This window comes from Lepisma saccharinum, chromosome 9, assembly GCF_977018435.1.
Source record: "Lepisma saccharinum chromosome 9, izLepSacc3.1, whole genome shotgun sequence".
NCBI lineage: Eukaryota > Metazoa > Arthropoda > Insecta > Zygentoma > Lepismatidae > Lepisma > Lepisma saccharinum.
Window position 1 is genome coordinate 60,257,120 of NC_139237.1, and position 13,189 is coordinate 60,270,308.

Here is a 13,189-nt window from a genome sequence, read left to right on the forward strand (position 1 = left end):
CTCCTCCTCTTTTTTTTCTCTCCCCTTCTTTACATGCCCGCTCGAAGACATTGAAATAAGCGAAAACACACCGCTATGCTTAAAAAACAAAAAAACATCCATTGTATAACTCTATAGGTCGAGGTTCATAAGCCTCGTACATCTCATGCGAGGGACTGCATATCTTGTTTACAGTTTATAGTGGCATCATATTCCTTCACTCGGGAGACTTGCAAGACAGCTCATTACTAGATCTGTTTTGTCGATATGAGAATGCTTGCTATCAGTAATGAAATTTTTATGGTGTTTAACCTAACAGCTGAGGGGGCAGGGCATTCCACATTTACCTTTGCTAGTGCAATAAATATCAATATTTTTAAGTTATGCAATAATTTTTGACATTATATTCATGTCCATTTCCAAAACTAGATTTATATACACAAACAACTCGCTCTTGCAATATATTATCTATTGTGAAAGATTCTCGCATGTTCGCGAAACAGGAAATACACGTCATAGCTTCCGTGAATCGAGCGCAAAATTACTGGAGCGCGCAAAATACCGTATGCCAAGAATAAAATATTCCAAATGCAGGCATCATGCACAAATAGAATAATCGGGTTGAATTTACAGTCTAAAACCACCATGTTCTGGCAGCAAGTATCAAAAACATGAGGTTAGGAGATTTTGATAGGGGGTGAGTGAAATAGTTGTTGCAAGTTACCTTTTAAACCCAGTACATGTGTAGGAATATATTGCGTATAAGCTGTCTCACTCTCTCCGTATGTGTGTCAGGTGGTCGTGTCGATCGTTAGTTGTATGTCACAGCTTAACCGTACTAGGTAATATTTTTACATGAGGTAAGTTGGCATAATCTGCGAGGGTATATGTTTCAAGCTTCTAGCTGTAGAAGATTAGCTTTAGCCTATTTGCAAAATATAAGTTTGGCTCGTCGAAAGCAACTCAAACAGTGTTGCCAGCTGTAGGTTAATTTTCCCCGTTATACAATTGCAAGAAGTGAGTTGCTTATACCCTATCTGGAAGATGTGTCCATGGCTTATGTCGTAGGTTAATTTAGTTTGCAATAAATCTTGTGTGTTGGCCCTTACAAATAATATAGCTGCCTTTCTGCCTTTGAGTCACCTGTAAAACTATATGTGAGTGGGCGAGTGAGGTTAGTTTAGTTTACAATAGATCGACCTGTCATGCTATGTACTACTTTCTGCTTTTTGAGTTACCTGTAAGACTATATGTGGGTGGGTGAGTAAGGTTAGTTTAGTTCACGATAGATCACACTTTGAATTTGCTCACACTCTCTCTGTCTGTGTGTCAGGTGGTCGTGTCGATCGCTAGTTGTATGTTACAGCTTAACCCGAACTAGGTAATATTAACTGTACTTCAAAAAAAATAAAAATTGTGTGTATCTCATGTCAAACTAGAAATAAAAAAAATCAAACATTAAGCATTCATGCAGATTAATTAAGCCGTAAGTTCAAAATTTTGGCCCCCACACAAATCGCATTACATACATACATACATGTGGAAAAACAGAAGTATGCATGTTTTTTTCGCCCCCGTGGCGTTACAAGAGCCCCCTGTAAGTAAGACTAATCGGGGCTGGACCTACAGTTTCAAGAACCACCTGTGCGAGTATCGAACCCTTGAATACAAGGTTACCACTGCGCCATAGGGGAGGAGGCCTGGTGAGAGGAGGGTAGAGAGCTGGAAACATTAACACCGCTATTGCCAGTTAGTATCTTCTTCATCTTATTGCATACTTATCATCTTATAGAAAATTACGCCGTCAACTTGTAACTTGTAGGTTAGCCTCGCCTGTGAAATATCATATGTTTAAAAAACAAGAAGTTTGTGAAGCAACTAGTCAGTATTGCCAACTCCTAATTGTAGGATAGCTTCGCCTGTAAAAGTGAAATTTTCTTGGGGTAGGTTGGCAACACTGAACCCCACTTGATGACGTTGAAACAGAAAAATACATTTACTCGTACCGGCTTTTTTCTGCGCTGTGAAACATCGTCAGCACAATAAATAAGGCGCGGAACATGGAGAGAAAATTAGTATTAGGTTGTAGTAGATTATACTGAGGGCCCATTGACAGACGATTTCTGCCTTACACGAAAACATCGTAAAAAAAAACAGCCTTATAGGAAAATATCGTAAGTCATTTCAAAAATAGGTCACTGAACACGAAGATTTTTTCCTCTTCACACACCACAGTCGATTTCAAATACCACTACAATACAATTTTTGGATCATGAGGAGCAATTTTTACAGAAAAAACATCGTAGCAGGGGCCCAAAACATCATAGGAGAGGTCGCATTAGGTCGTAGCAGTAGGGGCACATTGTAGAAGATCACACATGAGTTTTAAAAAACATCGTATTAGCTCATAGCAGATTACACTGAGAGCAGAAGCCTATTAGGTCGTAGTAGATTACAGTGAGGAAGACGATCGCTGCCTTACCGTAAGAAGAGACAGCCTTATAGAAAAATATCGTAAGTCGTTTCAAAAATAGGTCAAAAAACAAGATTAGCATAAGAGCAAAAATTGCAGGAGGTAAAAAATAGCTAAAAAATAAAGTTGCATGCTTTTTTTGTAACATACACATATTCTCCATCTTCATCAAAAAAATATTATAGTAAACATAATTATTTTTATCTATCTCACAATAAAACTCTATATCCAAAAATATTACAACATCAAAATAACACTAGAGTCGTTAGTACACGTTGCATGCAATTACAGAGGTCCTCTGTAGAGTTTCATGAAAGTTTGAGAAAAAAAAAACACTTGAAACCCTACAGAGGTGTGGTTATCTACAACCGCAGCCGTTAGAACCTTTTACTTTTTTGGTTGGGCACCACGCACCCTGGCGAGGTTAGGGGCCAGGCATCCTAAAAAACAACAATTATTTATTTGTTTGTTTGCCTCACAATACAAAAAATAATAAAAGGCACCAGCGCGCACGTGTGTATAGCACATCGTGTTTCCCCCCGAGAGAGGTTTACAAAAATCGCAATAGGTCTCTCTTTCTTTATCTTACAGCAATGTTGGTATCTCCATCTTTTTTTTTAGTTGCAGATGGGTTGCCAACACACTCTAGTTAATAATGCTACATATTATACACACACGCACACACATACTGTGTTGCCATCCATCCATCCATCCATCTCTCTTTTACGGCAGTATATATTTGTTGCCGGCACTCCTTGCTAAATTAGCTAAACCCTTGCCAAGTAAAAAAAACTGTAGGTAGGTGTTGGCAGCATTGTTGGTTGTTTAACTTTTCCCCCTCTCTCTCTCCTCTCTCTTTTTTGTAAAAAGCTATGGCAAAAGTACCAGTAGGTTGGCAAATTGCTTTATGCACTGTAAGGCCTCAAGCAGTATTGCCAGCTCCTTGCTTTAGGTTAGACCAAAATAAAAACCTTGGTGACTTTTCGAGTAAGATGTTGGCAATACTGCAAGACAAACCTCAAGCAGTATTGCCAGCTCCTTGCTTTAGGTTAGGTTAGACCAAATAAAAACCTTGGTGATTTTTTCGAGTAAGATGTTGGCAACGCTGCAAGGCAGACCTCAAGCAGTGTTGCCAGCTCCTTGCTTTAGGTTAGGTTAGACCCAAAAAACCTTGGTGATTTTTTCGAGTAAGAAGCTGGCAACACTGCGAGCCTCACCGAGCCCCATTTTCGGTTGGCAACACTGCGAGAAAAGCCTCAAGTAGTGTTGCCAGCTCCTTGTTTTAGGTTAGGTTAGACCAAAAAAGAAAAACCTTGGTGATTTTTTCGAGTAAGGGGTTGCCAACACTGCGAGCCCCACGGAGCCCCATTTTCGGTTTCTGAACCCGTGCCACTGACCTACTTGCATGAATTTAGATTTTGTCCTTGCGCAAATGAATAGGCTGTTTCTGGACAGAGGCAGGCTCGAGGAGTCTGCAATCTGCAATATTGAGCTATTTTAGTTCTACAGGGTGTTTCTAAAGGTCGTTTACAACGCTTGGGAGGTGATTCCTCACACGAAAACAAGCAAAAAGTCTAAGTTCCATTTTTACGACAGAGGCTTCGTTTCCGAGATAGGAGCCTCGCAAAAGGTGAGAAAGTGAACGTCACACTTGACTGGGACGAATACTATCACAGATAGAGAGGCGGTTCCAAGTGAATCATAAAGGAATCGTATGTGCTCAGTCCGGAAGTCACTATGAAAAGTTCACTGCACGCATGCGCAATAGAGTCCTCAAAGGAATTGGGGATTTCCAGCAAGAACAATGCATGGAAAGGGTATGTAACGCAGCAAGAAGGACCGTGACAAGACAATGAGAAATGCGTTCAAGACAACACATCCCGACCTCAAACATCAAAACATGAGCACGGAACACAAAATCCGAAAAGTTGAGCACGGTTGCATACCCCAGTTACACGCGAGGAATGAACGAATCGTGTCATGTGGCATACGAGAAACACATTACTCCACCAGGAGGAGGGAAAGAAAAACACAATATCAAATGATTGCGACAACGTGTATTTTTACAAGCTGCAACTACGTAATATCCCCCCCCCCCACACACATCAACAAACAACAAATGCTACAATGTCTTACGCACAGACAGTGCGTGTCACTGTACACCAACTGAAGATGTCACTTTCACCACACAAAGGGGGTGGGGAGCAATACCAAGAGTGTTCTCACTGAGATTTGCCGAGGGCAATAATCACAGACGGTTTTCAAAATGTCTGCCGTTTACTTCTACGCAGAGATGACAGCGACGAATCAATGATTGTCGAGTACGAGCAAACAAGCCAGGTGTATCTGCTACCGTCGCGGCGGCGACGTTGATGCGAGCAACGAGGTCCTCAGCTGATGTGACAGGTGTGTCGTATACGAGGGTTTTAATTTCTCCCCAGAAGAAAAAATCGAGAGGGTTGAGATCTGGCGACCTCGGTGGCCAAGGCACAGGCTCATCCCTACCAATGAACCTATTGCGAAACACGTCATGCAGGAAATGTCGTACATTACAATCGAAATGAGCTGGTGCACCATCGTGTTGGTACCACATTTCTTGCCGCAGTGCCAAAGGTACGGTCTCCAACAGTTCAGGCAGAACCTCACTAAGAAATGCATGATACGTGCGACCATTCAGGCGAACAGGGAGAATGTATGGTCCAATTAAATGATCATGTACTATCCCGCACAACACATTCACTGAAAACCTGTGCTGGTGATGGGCCACAAAAAGTGCATGTGGGTTGTCAAAGTCTCATACATGACTGTTTCTACCATTGAAGACATCCATCCTGGTGAAAATGGCTTCATCTGTCCACAATACCTTTGCTCCGAAGTGAGGGTTTATGTCCAGCTGATGCAACAACCATTGGCAAAACTCCATACGAGGGCGAAAGTCACGAGGTAACAGTTCTTGTACTTTCTGCAGTTTAAAATGGTGCATTCCTTCCTTTGACAACACTCGTTAAACATTCACATGAGACGTGTTTCGTGTCCGAGCGAGCACGCGCGTACTGGTGCCAGGATGTTCTGAGACCGCTGTTAACACATCTTCTGCAAACTGATGTGTGCGTACACTTCAGGGTCTTCCAACTTCTTGCCGCGGTGGTAACACTGACGCTGTTTCACGCAGTCGACTCTCCACTACCTGAAAGAAGGCGTGAGACGGCAAACGTCTATGTGGAAAGCGTTCTCCATAAAGACGCCTTGCCTCACGGCTATTACCACGTGCCTCCCCATACATGAGATGTATGTCTGCTAGCTGCTGGGTGGTATACGCAGCCATCTGTGAAATAATAAGCTGGAACTGCAAAGTATCGTCCGTGTTTAACACTGACACACTGCACAAATTGGCCGTGTCACCGTACGAACACCACAGACCAATTGTTGCGATACTTGACTTGCCCACTCCACCACGTCAACTTCTTTCAATTCAACATACTAGTACTTTTCAATGCGTATGACAACTGCTGATCATATCCCAGCACCTGCAACACGACTGGGACGACTGCCGGAGAGAACCAACCCATCGAGCTCCTCTCACGGGTACAGCAGTCATGAAGGTCAAACGTAGACTACGAGAGCCAGACTTGCCTGCTCAGCGCTTCCAAAACTGGTCTCTTTTACGTCACAATGATCGTGTGCGAACACTCTTGGTATTGCTCCTCACCCCCTTTGTGTGGTGAAAGTGACATCTTCAGTTGGTGTACAGTGACACGCACTGTCTGTGCGTAAGACATTGTAGCATTTGTTGTTTGTTGTGTGTGTGGGGGGGGATATTACGTAGTTGCAGCTTGTAAAAATACACGTTGTCGCAATCATTTGATATTGTGTTTTTCTTTCCCTACTCCTGGTGGAGTAATGTGTTTCTCGTATGCCACATGACACGATTCGTTCATTCCTCGCGTGTAATTGGGGTATGCAACCGTGCTCAACTTTTCGGATTTTGTGTTCGGTGCTCATGTTTTGATGTTTGAGGTCGGGATGTGTTGTCTTGAACGCATTTCCCATTGTCTTGTCACGGTCCTTCTTGCTGCGTTAATACCCTTTCCATGTATTTAGTGTTGCCCACGAGACTAGACTTTGGCCTGTCTCGTCTCGTGGAAATGCTGTGAAATGGTGTCTCGTCTCGAAAATATTCGTTTGTCAAAGGGAAACATGATCAATCTCGTCTCGTCTCGAATTTTTAAAAGCCTGTCCCGTCTCGTCCCGTGGGCAACACTACATGTATTGTTCTTGCTGGAAATCCCCAATTCCTTTGTGGACTCCATTGCGCATGCGTGCAGTGAACTTTTCATAGTGACTTCCGGACTGAGCACATACGATTCCTTTATGATTCACTTGGAACCGCCTCTCTATCTGTTATAGTATTCGTCCCAGTAAGGTGTGACGTTCACTTCCTCACCTTTCGCGAGGCTCCTATCTCGGAAACGAAGCCTCTGTTTTAAAAATGGAACTTAGACTTTTTGCTTGTTTTCGTGAGAGGAATCACCTCCCAAGCGTTGTAAACGACCTTTAGAAACACCCTGTATAACCATTGATGCAAGGCTATCAGACGGTCCGATTTAGTCGGGAAAGTCCATTTCTTTTAATCCATGTTCCGACTTTTTCGTCTCGGACACTACTTGCGCCACTACAGACATTGTACTGGTTATCGACTCCCTGTACAATACTGTACATTATTAAAATTGTCTGAACTTTTTATGAGTCCAAAACAGTTGTTTGACACTTGACTTGCTGAATGGTTTATTCTATTACAGTGTCACTAATGTTTCACATAATTAGAATAGAGGGTAATTTTCTATACTCTTTACATTATGGAAGAAAGGTTCCTCAATGACTCCAATACAAAACCAACCATATAAGGGGCATTTTGCACACCACCCGCACCGCAAGGTGTGATCCATTTTTGCCACCACTGAGCAGAAGAATAAAAAACTTTGTTTTCTTTCTCCGACATCAGGGGTCTACTGCAACTGATCTGCATTCTGCCACTGAATGGCTTAGTATTAATTCACATTATGTAAATAGGAAAATCCACTTCCCAGCAGAATCGTTGCTAGATTTTTGGGGCAAAAATTGCCTTAAGTACTTTTAACATATATTGTTATTTATCCTAAACACTCGAGAAATTTAGTACATTATTATTTACGAAATTCTGTCAATCGGAATTTGTTTTACAGCAACTTTTCTTCTTTTCTAATTGTAATTGTTTTGAACATAAATACAAAGTGGTATGACTGTACAACAGACAAATTTCACAGTGAGCAGAGGATATCAAGGTAAAAAAAGTCGATCCTACGAGCCGTTGAAAATGGCATTTTCTATCCCACATGTATGCAACCCCATTTAATAGCAACTTGGTTGCCACTGGGATTTATTTTATTGTCGAATAAGATTCTAAATGCGAAAATACACCATAGAAGTAATATTATTCCAGCAGACACACTGCCAGGGTGAAGTCACTTAGCAGTTCCCTTCAGATATAATTTATTTACACTGCCTCCAAAATCCTGGACAATTCGAGGAGTCAGGAAAACAAGGCTAGGACTGAGGTCATTGGAAACAAATGATTTTTTAAAAAAAAACAACTAGGAAAGTCAGGGGAATTAAATTATATTTGCTTGGCAGAATTTGTAACCGGAAATACGTTTCGTTTTATCTTCCCAACAATCTTCCTTTTTGGGTAATATTGCTTCTAGTTAGGTTGTTTCATTTACAGGTAATGGACAAAATAATATGAACACCTTGGTTTGGAAAGGCCTATATACGCCGTCGTGGAAAAGGAACAACACTCAGCAGAGATTTCAACCATCTAGTGGCGATGAAAGCAAACATATCAGTCTATCAGAAGCTAGTGTGAGAGTTACATGCGAGCAGTCAGCTATCCGTCAAATGCAGGTATGTCCGACCTTTCAGACTTCAAAAGAGGCATGATCATAGGAGCCCGCCTGGCTGGAGCATCTGTGACAAAAACAGCTACACTTGTTGGTATAGCACGGAGCACAGTGTCAACTGTTCTGACAGCCTACAGACAACATGGAAAAACAACGTGTGCAAAGGAGAATAGTGGGCGAAAAACAAAGTTATCCAACAGGGATCGACGGGTGTTGAAGCGAATAGTGACTCGAAAGCACAAGACAACACTGTCCCAGATAACCGCAGAGATGAACAATCACCTCCAGGACCCTGTATCAACGAAAACCATTCAAAGGGAGCTGCATTCTGTGAACATTCATGGCAGAGTTGCCATCCCCAAACCGTTGGTGACTCCACGTAATGCAGTGACACGAATAAGGTGGTGCCAAAAGCACAAGAATTGGACACAGCAGCAATGGGAACATGTGATATGGTCAGACGAATCGTCTTTCACATTATTTCAGACCACAGGACGTGTTTATGTGTGGAGAACTCCTGCTGAAGCATTTGATATTGACTGCTTAGTGCCTACCGTGAAACGTGGTGGGGGGTCTGTGATGGTTTGGGGGGCTATATCTTGGAATGGTGTTGGCCCACTTGTCGTCCTGCGTGGGAGAATCAACGCAGAGAAGTACTGCACCATCCTGGGTGACCACCTCCATCCCATGATTCAGACTTTGTTTCCCGATGCATGCCCCATCTTCCAAGATGATAACGCCCCTATTCACACTGCTAGGTGCGTTGATGCATGGTTTGATGAGCACAGTGATGAGGTAGTACATCTCATCTGGTGTCCACAGTCCCCCGATCTTAACATCATTGAGCCTTTGTGGGGTATTTTGGAGGCCAAAGTGCGTAATCGGTTTCCACCTCCAATGACACTTTCGGAACTTGAGACTGTTTTGTGCGAGGAGTGGCTACGTATTCCAGTTCACACTGTACAGGACTTTTATTTGTCTATCCCACGTAGGATACAAGCTGTCATTCAGGCAAGGGGGAGCCCAACCCCCTACTAATACACGTTTTCTGCAATTGCATTGGTGTTCATATTATTTTGTCCATTACCTGTATTTAAAAAATGTTCACCAAACGTGATTCATTTGATTAACTTACAAAGTTGAAGTGTAACTCTTATTCTTTAGCATGTTAAATCATTACACAGCTATGTAAAAAACATGGAAGATGGGTGTGAACCCTCATCTATCAACCCCACACACATATGTTGCTTTTCGTAGGCTATTTGAATTGCTTATATTATGCATACATGTAGTCTACCCGTATCATACAATTCTTCTTTTCGCTCTCTGACAGAAACAAATGTCAGGGTCAACTGCAAATATTTGTCACGTGGTTGCATACTGTTGTCAGCCCGTTTTACCTGGGCTCTGAGGTCACAGGGAAGTTTCATTTAAACATTTAGGTAGAGCTTAATAATATCTGATGGCTGAACCTGCTCCGTAGGAGGGTAGAGATATGGAAAGTTGGTGTAAAAGGTTATTCACGCTTGTTCATACCTGGTAGATGTGTGTGTTGTCTTGTCCTAATGCTTCTCGCAGACCGAATCGTGACAGTTCCAAGGTTCTATCCAGCGACCCTCAGTTCACCAAGTCAAGCGATCCCTTGCGCCTTGTAGCATGCTAGGCAGCGGTAACTCCGTCTTCCATCGTCGTAGTTAGCAGTGTAACGTGTTGTTAAGTAATCGGACTAGTTATCCATGTAGCGTCGATGAGTGTCAGAATCCAAAAGAGAGCGAGCTCCTGGTAGGAGCTTGCTTTTATCATTCTAGGCGTCGAAAGGTTGTTAAACCTTTCAAACGCGGTAGATCCTGTTTAGATCCACCCGTTTGCCTTTCCAGTTCCTGGTTTTACGGAAGTTACAAGCTAGCGCATTCTTGGGATCACTCGCTGGTCGGACAAGTTCAGGAAATAAACAAGTGTGAATATTAACATGACGAGGTTTTCTCGGTTTAATGGTCTCCATATCTCTACATTCCCCTTGTTGAAATAATCGAACCACTCTGTGATGGTCGACTACCTTCCTCCGGAGTAGATTATATTTAAAAATTAGGATTTATTAACAAATCAAACTCGTAGAAAACCAATACAGTAAATCACTAGAAGAATCGCATCACCAAAAAAAAAAAATTGAAATCACCAGAAGAGTCATATCATATCGTGGCACCAAACACCGTTGAGAAAAAAAAATATAAAAACACGTAGAATAAAAAAAATTAAATTGTAGGTCATAGCCTCTTATAAACTCAAAAAGTACGAGCACAAATAACTAAGTCTTGAGGCATGGATAAAAATAATTACATAAGTGTAACACTGAACTAGTTTTGGTTGAGTGATGACAGCACAATAATAATAATAAAAAAACAACACATGTCAGCACAGTGTGAAGAAACGCCGGGAACCGCAAGCGGTTGTATTTACTGTTTGCGGAGTTCAAAGTACACTCGGCGGAACATACACGATGCTGGGCGGAGCCTTGAGGTATGTTACCTATGGCAACTCTGTAAACTGCATGCCGCCATAGGCTGGACGTTCTGTGCAGCTGACGATAAAAAAAAAAAACACAAACGAAAGAGACGAATCTCTAATCCAGTATGGGCAGTACCCATGGGCACAAACTTTGGCACTGTAAAGGACATGCGTGTGTACTAATAGCATGTGCCTTACTGTAGTTGAAGTAGCTGAGCACCGGAACACTTTGAGCCGATGAAAAATAACATATGCCTCATATGACGTCAGGAAACAAGAGCACAATGCACTCAGTGGGCAGGGCCTTGTCGATGTAGATCGTCATGAGTAGTGCAGTGTCCCCGGTTCAGAGCCCGAAAGTGGAGCTCGGTGGAGCTCGCCTTAATGGATTTCTCTCGTAAGGCATGAGCTCCATTTTCTCGCAGTGTTGCCAACTCCTCACCCGAAAAAAATCACCAAGGTTTTTTGGGTCTAATTTAACCTAAGGCAAAGAGTTGGTAACACTGCAAAGCAAGCCTCAAGCAGTGTTGCCAACTTGTTCTTGACCTATTTTTTTATTTTACGACGTTTTATGCACTAAACTAACCTACAATGAGAGAGAGGTGGAATGCTTCGTTCTGGGCCTGCCCTTTGACCTACTTTCTCACCTTAATGGATTGCTCTCGTAAGGCATGAGCAGTGTTGCCAACTCCTCACTCGAAAAAATCACCAAGGTTTGTTTTTGAGTCTAACCTAACCTCAAGCAAGGAGCTGGCAATACTACTTGAGGCTTTTCTCGCAGTGTGGCCAACATCTTACTTGAAAAGTTACCAAGGTTTTTGTTTTTGGGTATAACCTAACCTAAAGCAAGGAGCTGGCAATACTGCTTGAGGCTTGTCTTGCAGTATTGCCAACTCGGGCAAGGCGTAGCCTTTTGGGTGTATGTTAACCTCACAGTGTTGCCAACTCGGCGTAGCTTTTTACGCTGTATAATTTTTTAGCTTTTTTGTGTGTGAGTGTATATGTGTTACCAACTCGGCGTAGCCTTTTGGGTGTATGTTAACCTCGCAGTGTTACCAACTCGGCGTAGCCTTTTGGGTGTATGTTAACCTCACAGTGTTGCCAACTCGGCGTAGTTTTTACGCTGTATAATTTTTTAGCTTTTTGTGTGTGAGTGTATATGTGTTGCCAACTTGGCGTAGCCTTTTGGGTGTATGTTAACCTCGCAGTGTTGCCAACTTGGCGTAGCCTTTTGGGTGTATGTTAACCTCGCAGTGTTACCAACTTGACGTAACCTTTTGGATGTATGTTAACCTCACAAACAGTGTTACCAACTCCTCACTCGAAAAAATCACCAAGGTTTTTGGGTCTAATCTAACCTAAAACAGGTGGCAATTTTGCTGAGGCTTGCCTTGTAGTGTTGCCAACTTACTCGAAAAGTTACCAAGATTTTTGGGTCTAACCTAACCTAAAGCAAGGAGCTGGCAAACGTTCTTATACGTTCTTAAACGTTTCAACGTTTATATAAGAACGATAAAAAACGTACTGTGATACTCATCTTCACGATTAGTCAAACGTAGTATTCATTCGCTGTACATATTTTCCGTCCTTAAATTCTAATAGTAACAAAAACCTTCCATCTCTCATTTTATATTTAATTCTGTGCAAATCACATGCCTGGAAGCTTGCGTGTATCACCCTCACTGTTTATTCAGATTTTGACCTTAACTATTGATCATGCATTTTTTTATTGCATATTTCCCATGTCAACACAAAATATATATTTTCTCTTGGATTAATTTTAACAATAATGATGAAAATTAGAGAAAGAGTAGAGAGAGAGAGAGAGTCCTCCTCCGTAGCTGAGCGAGTTACGGCGTTCACTCGTCTTGAGATTGTTCGCTGCGAGACGGCATAGGTTCGAATCCGGCTCTGGTCGGAATTTATCCGGCCTACGTATAGGGCCGGTAGCAACCCACCATCGTGAGAAAATTGGGGGAGCTATGAGTAACTAGTGTAAGCTGGTTTCAGATATCTTCTATAACAGCTGAGGGTTCGTCGTGCTGACCAAGATCACCTCGTTGCCAGTTAAAAATAACTCTAGGTAGGATTCCCCATCCAAATTTTTGTTTCGTGTTCATGGCGATAGTGGTGCCCAATGCTACAACTTTTTCTCCCAAAAAAGCATCTCTGCTCATGACCCTCCTGAAAGCGGCATGCTCCAATTTCTTGTCTGTTTCGTGACGTGCATCCAAATTCGTGTGCGTGTTGTAAGCAATATCGCGATCTTTGCATGCCGCGTCCAACGGATTCACAC